The sequence below is a fragment of the Schistocerca nitens genome, chromosome 12, assembly GCF_023898315.1.
Source record: "Schistocerca nitens isolate TAMUIC-IGC-003100 chromosome 12, iqSchNite1.1, whole genome shotgun sequence".
NCBI lineage: Eukaryota > Metazoa > Arthropoda > Insecta > Orthoptera > Acrididae > Schistocerca > Schistocerca nitens.
The window spans coordinates 95,604,664-95,619,782 of record NC_064625.1 but is presented as its reverse complement, the minus strand read 5'-3'; positions in this window follow the sequence as shown (position 1 = coordinate 95,619,782).

Sequence of the window (15,119 nt, the reverse complement as noted above, 5' to 3'; positions counted from 1 at the left end):
GTGTATGACAGCCCAGTATTGCCCGGGTTCGGCGCTCATGAGCTGGATGATGAGTGTAGTGACGGCCATCAGCACCTTGGTAAGGATTTCAATGGTCGTGTGACGGGGGAATAGTGTTTCCAGTATTCCCCCAGGTGGTGTGTTGGTGTTGGGTGTGGCAGCCTGAGGTGCTGTTGTGGGGTTAGCGGCCGCTTGTGTGGGTATTGGTGTGTTGTTTGGGGCGGCATTTGTGTTTTGTAACAGAGGTTGTGGCGCCTGCGTTACTTCTGTGGTGAGGGGGATGGTAGTGTGAGTTACAGTCTCGGTGTCTTGTTGACTCTTTTCCTGTGTGTTGCTGTTCTGTTGTTGCTGCGTGGCCTGTTGTGGTGATTTCGTGTTCCCCGCCCTGTGTTTGCGTGTACGTCTATTCCTCCTCTGGGCTTGGGGTTCGGGGGGTTCTTGTGTGGATGTGTTTTCCTGTATATGGTGCGTTTCTTCGCAGCTCGTGATTTCCGGGAGTGGGGTCGTGTTGTTTGGGGGCATAGGTGTTGGTACCGATGCTTGTTGGGTTTCAGGTGTTGTCTGTGGCTGTTGTGTGGCTGTTGCAGCGGTTGTTTCACGTGTGTGTGTAGGGCGCTGAGGTTCCGCAGCCTGTGTCGTTCCGCCAGGGCGTGCAACCGTGGCAAACGTTACGCCGTTCCTTACTGGGTTCGGCGCTGGCCTTGGGCGTGGTATGTCGTACAGTACCCTGATTTTGTCTTGTTTTCGCTTCAGCGCCTGTTTGTATGAGTTGCACTGTCTGAAGTTGGCCGCATGGGGCCCACCGCAGTTGGCACAGCGTCGCTGGTTTGGTTGTGTTTGTGTGCAAGTGTTGGATCTGTGGTTGCCAGCGCATCCGCGGCAGCGAGTTGCCAGGCCGCAGCGGAGGGCCGAGTGGCCGAACCGCTGGCAGTTGTTGCATTGTTGGGGGACGTTGGGTGGTTCGTAAAGTTCTACACGTACGTCCATCCGCAGAAAGCTCTTTATCTGCAGGATGGCGCGGGAATCAGCCGTGTCGGCTAACTCAACCATGTAGTGTGGTAACGGTGCGTGTGTACGGAACCCTGTCATCCGGGAGGCACTTTTACAGTCGAATTCCAGATAACAAAGAGCCTCATGTACTGTCTCGTTGGGGGTGCTGGGGTCCACTCCCTTGCTCACGTACTGCTGGGTTCTCTCGTCCAGCGTTCTGTACGTGTAATGTTCGATCTTCCGATCTTTGAGGAAGGTCAGAAGATCTTTGTATTCGTTGTCTGTGGCAACGTACAGTGAGGCCCTATCCCCCGAGTACTTTGCATGTAATGTGCTGTTTATGTGCCTCTCCGCGAATGCAGTGTTAAGGGCACTAAGGTTCCCGTAGTTTTGTATAACAACTGGGGGGAAACCAGTCTTGTGTTGTGTGGGCACTGTTGTGGCTTTGTGTGCTTTGTTGTTGTTCGCCACAACTGTGTTTGCGTTTTGTTGTGTGTTAATGTTGCTAGCTTGAGGTGAGCTAGTGGGTGTAGGCAACAGCGCCTTTCGGTTGCCTAGCGAGTGTGGTTGCTCGCTTGTTTGTGCTGGTGTTTTTTTGGGTCTGCGTTTTGGGCCCTCCACCTGCCAGGGCTCTGTGTAATAGTTTTCTGTGTCCACATCCGCCGTCGCTGCCTCGATCTCTTGAGGCTGCGGCGTCGGTGGGAGAATGGTGCATGACTGTCCAGTGACAGGTGAGTGTAATGTGATGCTAAGTGTACTTGTTTTTGTGGGAGAGACGTCCGCCCCGAAAAGTTCGGTGATTAGCCGGCGCGACTCGAGCTACTTTTGCGCTTTCGCGCCAAGCTGTCGAGCGTCGCCAGCCGCTCCCTTGCCTTCGGTAGCGGGCGGGGCGCGAGTTCCGGCGGGTGCAGTCGATCCTCGCGCCTCTTGTGTTGCAGTCTTGCTGCGGACGACAGCGGGGGAAGTGCTAGTAGCGTCCGCCATCTCGCACTTAGGATTATTTATTGGGTGGGAAGGGGGAAACGACAATTTTACTTTTCTCGAAAGGCGAGAGAAGTGTTGCTTGTTCCCTATGGAAGTGGGTGGTCCCTACTTTTCGCTAACATGCGCTGTTCGTGCAAGCGCGGCACCTAAAGGAGGTGCGGAAGAAGAATGGCCTGCAGCACGCGGGCTTGGTCCCGTGAAGGAGCCCTGGTACTGCCTCAGAGTCCCTAAAAGAACGTGAGAATCACGTTGGGGGCGTTGGGTAACCGGAGGCTACCGGGAGCTGCGAGCCGAAGCTCTTTCGCGGCAGTCCGCGACTGGTTGCGCGGCTTTGCGTCGAAGGGGAGCGGGCTCAACCCTTCGGCACTCGGCCGGTAGCCGCTGGGCGGCTGCGCCGGGAGCGGCTGATGCGCACTCCCCGGGCGACTGGCTGCGGAGCGCTGGTAGCGGCCGGCTGGAGGGGGTAGCGGGCGAGCTACGGCTGCTGGCGGTCGGCGGCTGCGCTGCGAGGTCCTCTCCGCTCGGCGTCCACGCGACGACTGTCTTGCTACCTGCGACGGTCGTTCGCTGCAGTACGGGAAAGCCTTAAGGTAAACGGATCCTGGCTTCCCGTACTGCAGCGAACGACCGTCGCAGGTAGCAAGAGGAGAACCGCACCGGAAATGACCGCGGAGAAGCCCTCGGACGTTGGCGCGCCAGGTACATATAGTCTGCGGCCGCGATACCTCACAGACAGGAGTTTCAACACTGATGTGCAGGGAAAACAATCAACACGACACGGTATACACGCGGGAGTACCCCAGGGAAGCATCCTAGGGCCCCTACTGTTTAACCTCTACATAAACGATATCCCAACCACACACAACACAATGATGGCAATCTACGCGGATGACACAGCCATCCTTGCGCAAGATTGGAAACCATCAAACATTACGTCACGCCTACAGACTGCACTCAGAGTGGCCGAGCCTTGGTTGGAGAAATGGCGTGTTAGAGTAAACGTCGACAAGTGCGAAGCCGTTCTGTTCACTAGAAGACCGAAGCAACTGCGCAAACACCGTTACTGCAGACCAATAACCCTACATGCACGTCCAATACGTTTCCGCGAGAAAGTCAAATACCTCGGTGTCTGGCTGGACCGGAAATTACTCTGGGGGGACCACATACAACACATGACCAACCGAGCTAGCGCGAGGCTCAAACAGCTCTATCCTATGCTCAACAGGCGTAGCACACTGAACAGAAGGGTGTCGAGGTCCATGTACATGACACTTATCCGACCCCTGATGACGTACGCAGCTCCTGTCTGGGGATACGCTGCGCCTACACGCCTGCGCCGTCTGCAGCTCATACAAAACAAAGTACTCAAAATCATAAGCAATGCTCCACGATACACACGCATCGCGGACCTTCACCGGGAATACCGACTTGAGACTCTCACGGAGGTAATCCACAAACTCACCACAAGACTATACAGAAACTCCAGACATTCGCAGAACCCGTTTATTCTGAATCTGGGGAACTACGACCACAACCATAGATGGAAACATAAAAGACCAAAAGACATACTTGTAAGGGCATAACATCTATGGCCAAGCATACGCAAACATAACGGCACAGGCGAGCCCCTGTTAATCAGACGCTATTACTGGATATCCAGCTGAAATACACTGCCGAATAACTGGCACCACACAGGGAAGCCGTACCGTACACCGCATGCAAACAAGCTCCACACATCCCCCACACAGTGAGACGATCTATGGCCGATCTCCCACTACTGTTTAACGATCTTGATTGTTCCAGGAATGTAGCAGCTGCAGCCACTGGGATAAATCGCCATCGCTTGTCACGGTAATGATGCATGATACCCATACTAACAAATCCAACCTTGCATGAGCTATCGCAGCTAGTAAGCCACTACTGCTCTTACTACCCATCCCACTGTCGCAGAGGTTTTTTTTCCCACGGCACGAGCCATGGCACTTTTTTCCCTCTGCTCTTCAAATCGCATCCCTCACTCGCGTTTCGTCCACTATCTATCACCTGATGGACCGTGTTAATGCGTAGCCTTACCCAGACGCACGGACAACATCACAGCCCAGCATCCTGTGATCCACTTACTAGATAACTAACATGTTTTACGGAGGTGACAGTAGAACTTTTGGTTTGGTCACCACGTTGGTGCGGGCGTGGAGGGGCCCCATCTCTTTTTTTTTAAAAAAAAAAAAAAAAAAAAGCTCGCCTCCAGTTCACCACCGGCAATGGAGGGTGAAGCTTTGACAATGCCAGCCACTCGTGCTGGCGAAACGTCAGAAAAATCATTAGATGAACGTCGGCCGAAGAACCCGAGACAGAAGCCAATAGGCAGTTTGTAAATAATTACACCTGAACATATTCACGGTTTTGTACGAGTTAACCCTACTTCCTCAGCTCAGTGAGCTCACTTAGCTGCAAAGTGTTGGCAGGTCTGTATCTTCCAATTTATTGATTGAGATCTCTGATCTTGTGCCCAAGAAGAGTGGCTAGTGATAGTAAGTAAAATATGATATCAGATAGCTGTAGGGAAAACATGTCATAGCTAAAAACGTTTTCTGGACGGACTTACGTGACATGGGTACTAACACTAACAAGTAAAAAAGCGCGAATACCTCAAAATGTTTTGATGTAAATGCCTTACAAGCTGCCAGATAAGTAGAAAAGCTAGTTCCCTTCTTTTACACTCCTAACTCTCCCCAGAACATATTCGCTTTTTTTGTCCTATGATAGGACCGTTTTCCACTGTGGTAAATCATACAATCACGAAATTTTGTACCGTGGATGGATAGAGGGTAGTACGTTTCAGGAATCTTGTTTTCCACAAACTCTGCTTTATGACAGTATGCATTCTCATCCTGATACAACCAGTGTCTCCGAACATGAGGTCGTCATTAACTGGACATTTGCATAATACGTACAGTATTACTAAAAGGTATCCGAAGAAAAACAATGTACCGTTAAAAAATCCAAGTTTATTACATTAAAATACTGATTATGATCACTCGTGAAAAAAGACCGTGAAACATTTAACAAATGCTATCTGTATGAACTTACTAGTATTAGGTCATTATGGACAGCGGTGTTACTCAACTACCTACAAAAAGTCGCACCCTGTTACTTCAAATCCCGATCTGAGACTCAAATTTGACCCCAAGAAATCCTAATGATGTCTGCAAGTTTGTTTACTGGTGAATCAGATCATACATTCAACACATGAACGTTGAACCTGAGGCGGGCAGTCATACGAAATTCCACAAGAACGCAGCAAAGTGACGTAACTTGCTAGTGCCATTTCTAGTGCTTACCGTAAAATTTCTCATTTTCCGAAATGAACGCCGCTGGTATCAACATGGCTACCCAGAGAAGACAGGGGTATGACGTGAAGCTCTCGACTGAAGTCCGTGATCGAAATCAAAATTTGACGGCTCTCGACCAGGGTCAAAAATGGTTCCAATGGCTTTGAGACCGATGGGACTCAACTTCTAAGGCCATCAGTCCCCTAGAACTTAGAACTATTTAAACCCAACTAACGTAAGGACCCAGGCTGTGGCTAAGCCATGTCTCCGCAGTATCCTTTCTTTCAGAAGTGCTAGTTCTGCAAGGTTCGCAGAAGAGCTTCTGCAAAGTTTGGAAGGTAGGAGACGAGATACTGGCAGAAGTAAAGCTGTCAGTACCGGGCGTGAGTCGTGCTTCGGTAGCTCAGATGGTAGACCACTTGCCCGCGAAAGGCAAAGGTCCCGAGTTCGAGTCTCGGTTGGGCACACAGTTTTAATCTGCCAGGAATTTTCATAACGTAAGGACATCACACACATCCATGCCTGAGGCAGGACTCGAACCTGCGACCCTAGCGGTCGCGCGGTTCGAGACTGTAGCGCCTAGAACCGCTCGGCCACCCCGGCCGGCTCTCAACCAGGGTCCCCAATCATATCCTCAGACTCTTACCTTCCCTTTACACTTCTAAGCTACATCGGGCCGTTTATTGAGAACTGCTTTCAATGATTATACCTGTATAGAGTACAATCACCCACAATGCGACAATCTTCCAAAGAAGAAGGACCACTAGCCTTCACCCATAAGTGAATACTACAATCAGAATTTATCTTCATAGGTCTACGACAAGACAAAGACAAACTCCCGTGAGGTAAAAGGTAGGAACCCTCACTAGCAATAACAATTTCAGAAACAGGTATAGTACGGTAAGCTAAGATTTCCCGACTTTCAAAGGATTCCAAACCGGCTCTACCAGCATTTTTGCAAGCAACGAATGCTACAGTTAGCCATCCGTTACCCAAACTGGAGGAAGAAGAAACTTTCATTGAAGAAAAATTTAATCTCGCACCACAAAATAAAGTAGGTCCATGAATAAGAACAAATTGAGCAGTTTTAGAAACTCCTCTGGTTTCGTTCTTTTTACCCTTAGCAGAAGATGTCGAAGCACCAAGAGTGCCGTCCACATTAACAAGTGATTTGTAAACCAACATTCGCCGGCGACGACGGAAATAGCGTTTACGCATCATTGTAAGAAGCAGTGCCTCAGTGGCTATTCACCCAAACCAAGTGAATGCGCTAGACAGAACAGTGTGCTATTTATAGCATCAGTCCTGGCGAACGCAGCGGATGTGGACTCTTATCAGCTTACGCAACCGCACCGGATGTGAATTTTCCAGCAACACGCTCCTAGTAATACTAGGTAGCGTGTTGCTCCAAACAGACATACGTAAACAGGCAGAATACGGCGCTGCGGTCGGCAACACCTATATAAGACAATAAGTGTCTGGCGTAGTTGTTACTTCGCTTACTGCTACTACAACGGCAGGTTATCAACATTTAAGAGAGTTTAAAGGTGGTGTTATAGTCGGCGCAAGAGCGATGGGACACAGGATCTCCAAGGTAGCGATGAAATGGGGATTTTCCGGTACGACCATATCGTCAATATCCAGAATCCGGTAAAACATCTAATCTCCAATATCGTTGTGACCAGAAAAAGTTCCTGCAAGAACGGGACCAACGACGACTGAAAAGAATCGTCCAACGTGAGTTCGAGACTGTAGCGCCTAGAACCGCTCGGCCACCCCGGCCGGCTCTCAACCAGGGTCCCCAATCATATCCTCAGACTCTTACCTTCCCTTTACACTTCTAAGCTACATCGGGCCGTTTATTGAGAACTGCTTTCAATGATTATATAGAGTACAATCACCCACAATGCGACAATCTTCCAAAGAAGAAGGACCACTAGCCTTCACCCATAAGTGAATACTACAATCAGAATTTATCTTCATAGGTCTACGACAAGACAAAGACAAACTCCCGTGAGGTAAAAGGTAGGAACCCTCACTAGCAATAATAATTTCAGAAACAGGTATAGTACGGTAAGCTAAGATTTCCCGACTTTCAAAGGATTCCAAACCGGCTCTACCAGCATTGTTGCAAGCAACGAATGCTACAGTTAGCCATCCGTTACCCAAACTGGAGGAAGAAGAAACTTTCATTAAAGAAAAATTTAATCTCGCGCCACAAAATAAAGTAGGTCCATGAATAAGAACAAATTGAGCAGTTTTAGAAACTCCTCTGGTTTCGTTCTTTTTACCCTTAGCAGAAGATGTCGAAGCACCAAGAGTGCCGTCCACATTAACAAGTGATTTGTAAACCAACATTCGCCGGCGACGACGGAAATAGCGTTTACGCATCATTGTAAGAAGCAGTGCCTCAGTGGCTATTCACTCAAACCAAGTGAATGCGCTAGACAGAACAGTGTGCTATTTATAGCATCAGTCCTGGCGAACGCAGCGGATGTGGACTCTTAGCAGCTTACGCAACCGCACCGGATGTGAATTTTCCAGCAACACGCTCCTAGTAATACCAGGTAGCGTGTTGCTCCAAACAGACATATGTAAACAGGCAGAATACGGCGCTGCGGTCGGCAACACCTATATAAGACAATAAGTGTCTGGCGTAGTTGTTACTTCGCTTACTGCTACTACAACGGCAGGTTATCAACATTTAAGAGAGTTTAAAGGTGGTGTTATAGTCGGCGCAAGAGCGATGGGACACAGGATCTCCAAGGTAGCGATGAAATGGGGATTTTCCGGTACGACCATATCGTCAATATCCAGAATCCGGTAAAACATCTAATCTCCAATATCGTTGTGACCAGAAAAAGTTCCTGCAAGAACGGGACCAACGACGACTGAAAAGAATCGTCCAACGTGAGTTCGAGACTGTAGCGCCTAGAACCGCTCGGCCACCCCGGCCGGCTCTCAACCAGGGTCCCCAATCATATCCTCAGACTCTTACCTTCCCTTTACACTTCTAAGCTACATCGGGCCGTTTATTGAGAACTGCTTTCAATGATTATATAGAGTACAATCACCCACAATGCGACAATCTTCCAAAGAAGAAGGACCACTAGCCTTCACCCATAAGTGAATACTACAATCAGAATTTATCTTCATAGGTCTACGACAAGACAAAGACAAACTCCCGTGAGGTAAAAGGTAGGAACCCTCACTAGCAATAATAATTTCAGAAACAGGTATAGTACGGTAAGCTAAGATTTCCCGACTTTCAAAGGATTCCAAACCGGCTCTACCAGCATTGTTGCAAGCAACGAATGCTACAGTTAGCCATCCGTTACCCAAACTGGAGGAAGAAGAAACTTTCATTAAAGAAAAATTTAATCTCGCACCACAAAATAAAGTAGGTCCATGAATAAGAACAAATTGAGCAGTTTTAGAAACTCCTCTGGTTTCGTTCTTTTTACCCTTAGCAGAAGATGTCGAAGCACCAAGAGTGCCGTCCACATTAACAAGTGATTTGTAAACCAACATTCGCCGGCGACGACGGAAATAGCGTTTACGCATCATTGTAAGAAGCAGTGCCTCAGTGGCTATTCACTCAAACCAAGTGAATGCGCTAGACAGAACAGTGTGCTATTTATAGCATCAGTCCTGGCGAACGCAGCGGATGTGGACTCTTAGCAGCTTACGCAACCGCACCGGATGTGAATTTTCCAGCAACACGCTCCTAGTAATACCAGGTAGCGTGTTGCTCCAAACAGACATATGTAAACAGGCAGAATACGGCGCTGCGGTCGGCAACACCTATATAAGACAATAAGTGTCTGGCGTAGTTGTTACTTCGCTTACTGCTACTACAACGGCAGGTTATCAACATTTAAGAGAGTTTAAAGGTGGTGTTATAGTCGGCGCAAGAGCGATGGGACACAGGATCTCCAAGGTAGCGATGAAATGGGGATTTTCCGGTACGACCATATCGTCAATATCCAGAATCCGGTAAAACATCTAATCTCCAATATCGTTGTGACCAGAAAAAGTTCCTGCAAGAACGGGACCAACGACGACTGAAAAGAATCGTCCAACGTGAGTTCGAGACTGTAGCGCCTAGAACCGCTCGGCCACCCCGGCCGGCTCTCAACCAGGGTCCCCAATCATATCCTCAGACTCTTACCTTCCCTTTACACTTCTAAGCTACATCGGGCCGTTTATTGAGAACTGCTTTCAATGATTATATAGAGTACAATCACCCACAATGCGACAATCTTCCAAAGAAGAAGGACCACTAGCCTTCACCCATAAGTGAATACTACAATCAGAATTTATCTTCATAGGTCTACGACAAGACAAAGACAAACTCCCGTGAGGTAAAAGGTAGGAACCCTCACTAGCAATAATAATTTCAGAAACAGGTATAGTACGGTAAGCTAAGATTTCCCGACTTTCAAAGGATTCCAAACCGGCTCTACCAGCATTGTTGCAAGCAACGAATGCTACAGTTAGCCATCCGTTACCCAAACTGGAGGAAGAAGAAACTTTCATTAAAGAAAAATTTAATCTCGCGCCACAAAATAAAGTAGGTCCATGAATAAGAACAAATTGAGCAGTTTTAGAAACTCCTCTGGTTTCGTTCTTTTTACCCTTAGCAGAAGATGTCGAAGCACCAAGAGTGCCGTCCACATTAACAAGTGATTTGTAAACCAACATTCGCCGGCGACGACGGAAATAGCGTTTACGCATCATTGTAAGAAGCAGTGCCTCAGTGGCTATTCACTCAAACCAAGTGAATGCGCTAGACAGAACAGTGTGCTATTTATAGCATCAGTCCTGGCGAACGCAGCGGATGTGGACTCTTAGCAGCTTACGCAACCGCACCGGATGTGAATTTTCCAGCAACACGCTCCTAGTAATACCAGGTAGCGTGTTGCTCCAAACAGACATATGTAAACAGGCAGAATACGGCGCTGCGGTCGGCAACACCTATATAAGACAATAAGTGTCTGGCGTAGTTGTTACTTCGCTTACTGCTACTACAACGGCAGGTTATCAACATTTAAGAGAGTTTAAAGGTGGTGTTATAGTCGGCGCAAGAGCGATGGGACACAGGATCTCCAAGGTAGCGATGAAATGGGGATTTTCCGGTACGACCATATCGTCAATATCCAGAATCCGGTAAAACATCTAATCTCCAATATCGTTGTGACCAGAAAAAGTTCCTGCAAGAACGGGACCAACGACGACTGAAAAGAATCGTCCAACGTGAGTTCGAGACTGTAGCGCCTAGAACCGCTCGGCCACCCCGGCCGGCTCTCAACCAGGGTCCCCAATCATATCCTCAGACTCTTACCTTCCCTTTACACTTCTAAGCTACATCGGGCCGTTTATTGAGAACTGCTTTCAATGATTATATAGAGTACAATCACCCACAATGCGACAATCTTCCAAAGAAGAAGGACCACTAGCCTTCACCCATAAGTGAATACTACAATCAGAATTTATCTTCATAGGTCTACGACAAGACAAAGACAAACTCCCGTGAGGTAAAAGGTAGGAACCCTCACTAGCAATAATAATTTCAGAAACAGGTATAGTACGGTAAGCTAAGATTTCCCGACTTTCAAAGGATTCCAAACCGGCTCTACCAGCATTGTTGCAAGCAACGAATGCTACAGTTAGCCATCCGTTACCCAAACTGGAGGAAGAAGAAACTTTCATTAAAGAAAAATTTAATCTCGCGCCACAAAATAAAGTAGGTCCATGAATAAGAACAAATTGAGCAGTTTTAGAAACTCCTCTGGTTTCGTTCTTTTTACCCTTAGCAGAAGATGTCGAAGCACCAAGAGTGCCGTCCACATTAACAAGTGATTTGTAAACCAACATTCGCCGGCGACGACGGAAATAGCGTTTACGCATCATTGTAAGAAGCAGTGCCTCAGTGGCTATTCACTCAAACCAAGTGAATGCGCTAGACAGAACAGTGTGCTATTTATAGCATCAGTCCTGGCGAACGCAGCGGATGTGGACTCTTAGCAGCTTACGCAACCGCACCGGATGTGAATTTTCCAGCAACACGCTCCTAGTAATACCAGGTAGCGTGTTGCTCCAAACAGACATATGTAAACAGGCAGAATACGGCGCTGCGGTCGGCAACACCTATATAAGACAATAAGTGTCTGGCGTAGTTGTTACTTCGCTTACTGCTACTACAACGGCAGGTTATCAACATTTAAGAGAGTTTAAAGGTGGTGTTATAGTCGGCGCAAGAGCGATGGGACACAGGATCTCCAAGGTAGCGATGAAATGGGGATTTTCCGGTACGACCATATCGTCAATATCCAGAATCCGGTAAAACATCTAATCTCCAATATCGTTGTGACCAGAAAAAGTTCCTGCAAGAACGGGACCAACGACGACTGAAAAGAATCGTCCAACGTGAGTTCGAGACTGTAGCGCCTAGAACCGCTCGGCCACCCCGGCCGGCTCTCAACCAGGGTCCCCAATCATATCCTCAGACTCTTACCTTCCCTTTACACTTCTAAGCTACATCGGGCCGTTTATTGAGAACTGCTTTCAATGATTATATAGAGTACAATCACCCACAATGCGACAATCTTCCAAAGAAGAAGGACCACTAGCCTTCACCCATAAGTGAATACTACAATCAGAATTTATCTTCATAGGTCTACGACAAGACAAAGACAAACTCCCGTGAGGTAAAAGGTAGGAACCCTCACTAGCAATAATAATTTCAGAAACAGGTATAGTACGGTAAGCTAAGATTTCCCGACTTTCAAAGGATTCCAAACCGGCTCTACCAGCATTGTTGCAAGCAACGAATGCTACAGTTAGCCATCCGTTACCCAAACTGGAGGAAGAAGAAACTTTCATTAAAGAAAAATTTAATCTCGCGCCACAAAATAAAGTAGGTCCATGAATAAGAACAAATTGAGCAGTTTTAGAAACTCCTCTGGTTTCGTTCTTTTTACCCTTAGCAGAAGATGTCGAAGCACCAAGAGTGCCGTCCACATTAACAAGTGATTTGTAAACCAACATTCGCCGGCGACGACGGAAATAGCGTTTACGCATCATTGTAAGAAGCAGTGCCTCAGTGGCTATTCACTCAAACCAAGTGAATGCGCTAGACAGAACAGTGTGCTATTTATAGCATCAGTCCTGGCGAACGCAGCGGATGTGGACTCTTAGCAGCTTACGCAACCGCACCGGATGTGAATTTTCCAGCAACACGCTCCTAGTAATACCAGGTAGCGTGTTGCTCCAAACAGACATATGTAAACAGGCAGAATACGGCGCTGCGGTCGGCAACACCTATATAAGACAATAAGTGTCTGGCGTAGTTGTTACTTCGCTTACTGCTACTACAACGGCAGGTTATCAACATTTAAGAGAGTTTAAAGGTGGTGTTATAGTCGGCGCAAGAGCGATGGGACACAGGATCTCCAAGGTAGCGATGAAATGGGGATTTTCCGGTACGACCATATCGTCAATATCCAGAATCCGGTAAAACATCTAATCTCCAATATCGTTGTGACCAGAAAAAGTTCCTGCAAGAACGGGACCAACGACGACTGAAAAGAATCGTCCAACGTGAGTTCGAGACTGTAGCGCCTAGAACCGCTCGGCCACCCCGGCCGGCTCTCAACCAGGGTCCCCAATCATATCCTCAGACTCTTACCTTCCCTTTACACTTCTAAGCTACATCGGGCCGTTTATTGAGAACTGCTTTCAATGATTATATAGAGTACAATCACCCACAATGCGACAATCTTCCAAAGAAGAAGGACCACTAGCCTTCACCCATAAGTGAATACTACAATCAGAATTTATCTTCATAGGTCTACGACAAGACAAAGACAAACTCCCGTGAGGTAAAAGGTAGGAACCCTCACTAGCAATAATAATTTCAGAAACAGGTATAGTACGGTAAGCTAAGATTTCCCGACTTTCAAAGGATTCCAAACCGGCTCTACCAGCATTGTTGCAAGCAACGAATGCTACAGTTAGCCATCCGTTACCCAAACTGGAGGAAGAAGAAACTTTCATTAAAGAAAAATTTAATCTCGCACCACAAAATAAAGTAGGTCCATGAATAAGAACAAATTGAGCAGTTTTAGAAACTCCTCTGGTTTCGTTCTTTTTACCCTTAGCAGAAGATGTCGAAGCACCAAGAGTGCCGTCCACATTAACAAGTGATTTGTAAACCAACATTCGCCGGCGACGACGGAAATAGCGTTTACGCATCATTGTAAGAAGCAGTGCCTCAGTGGCTATTCACTCAAACCAAGTGAATGCGCTAGACAGAACAGTGTGCTATTTATAGCATCAGTCCTGGCGAACGCAGCGGATGTGGACTCTTAGCAGCTTACGCAACCGCACCGGATGTGAATTTTCCAGCAACACGCTCCTAGTAATACCAGGTAGCGTGTTGCTCCAAACAGACATATGTAAACAGGCAGAATACGGCGCTGCGGTCGGCAACACCTATATAAGACAATAAGTGTCTGGCGTAGTTGTTACTTCGCTTACTGCTACTACAACGGCAGGTTATCAACATTTAAGAGAGTTTAAAGGTGGTGTTATAGTCGGCGCAAGAGCGATGGGACACAGGATCTCCAAGGTAGCGATGAAATGGGGATTTTCCGGTACGACCATATCGTCAATATCCAGAATCCGGTAAAACATCTAATCTCCAATATCGTTGTGACCAGAAAAAGTTCCTGCAAGAACGGGACCAACGACGACTGAAAAGAATCGTCCAACGTGAGTTCGAGACTGTAGCGCCTAGAACCGCTCGGCCACCCCGGCCGGCTCTCAACCAGGGTCCCCAATCATATCCTCAGACTCTTACCTTCCCTTTACACTTCTAAGCTACATCGGGCCGTTTATTGAGAACTGCTTTCAATGATTATATAGAGTACAATCACCCACAATGCGACAATCTTCCAAAGAAGAAGGACCACTAGCCTTCACCCATAAGTGAATACTACAATCAGAATTTATCTTCATAGGTCTACGACAAGACAAAGACAAACTCCCGTGAGGTAAAAGGTAGGAACCCTCACTAGCAATAATAATTTCAGAAACAGGTATAGTACGGTAAGCTAAGATTTCCCGACTTTCAAAGGATTCCAAACCGGCTCTACCAGCATTGTTGCAAGCAACGAATGCTACAGTTAGCCATCCGTTACCCAAACTGGAGGAAGAAGAAACTTTCATTAAAGAAAAATTTAATCTCGCGCCACAAAATAAAGTAGGTCCATGAATAAGAACAAATTGAGCAGTTTTAGAAACTCCTCTGGTTTCGTTCTTTTTACCCTTAGCAGAAGATGTCGAAGCACCAAGAGTGCCGTCCACATTAACAAGTGATTTGTAAACCAACATTCGCCGGCGACGACGGAAATAGCGTTTACGCATCATTGTAAGAAGCAGTGCCTCAGTGGCTATTCACTCAAACCAAGTGAATGCGCTAGACAGAACAGTGTGCTATTTATAGCATCAGTCCTGGCGAACGCAGCGGATGTGGACTCTTAGCAGCTTACGCAACCGCACCGGATGTGAATTTTCCAGCAACACGCTCCTAGTAATACCAGGTAGCGTGTTGCTCCAAACAGACATATGTAAACAGGCAGAATACGGCGCTGCGGTCGGCAACACCTATATAAGACAATAAGTGTCTGGCGTAGTTGTTACTTCGCTTACTGCTACTACAACGGCAGGTTATCAACATTTAAGAGAGTTTAAAGGTGGTGTTATAGTCGGCGCAAGAGCGATGGGACACAGGATCTCCAAGGTAGCGAT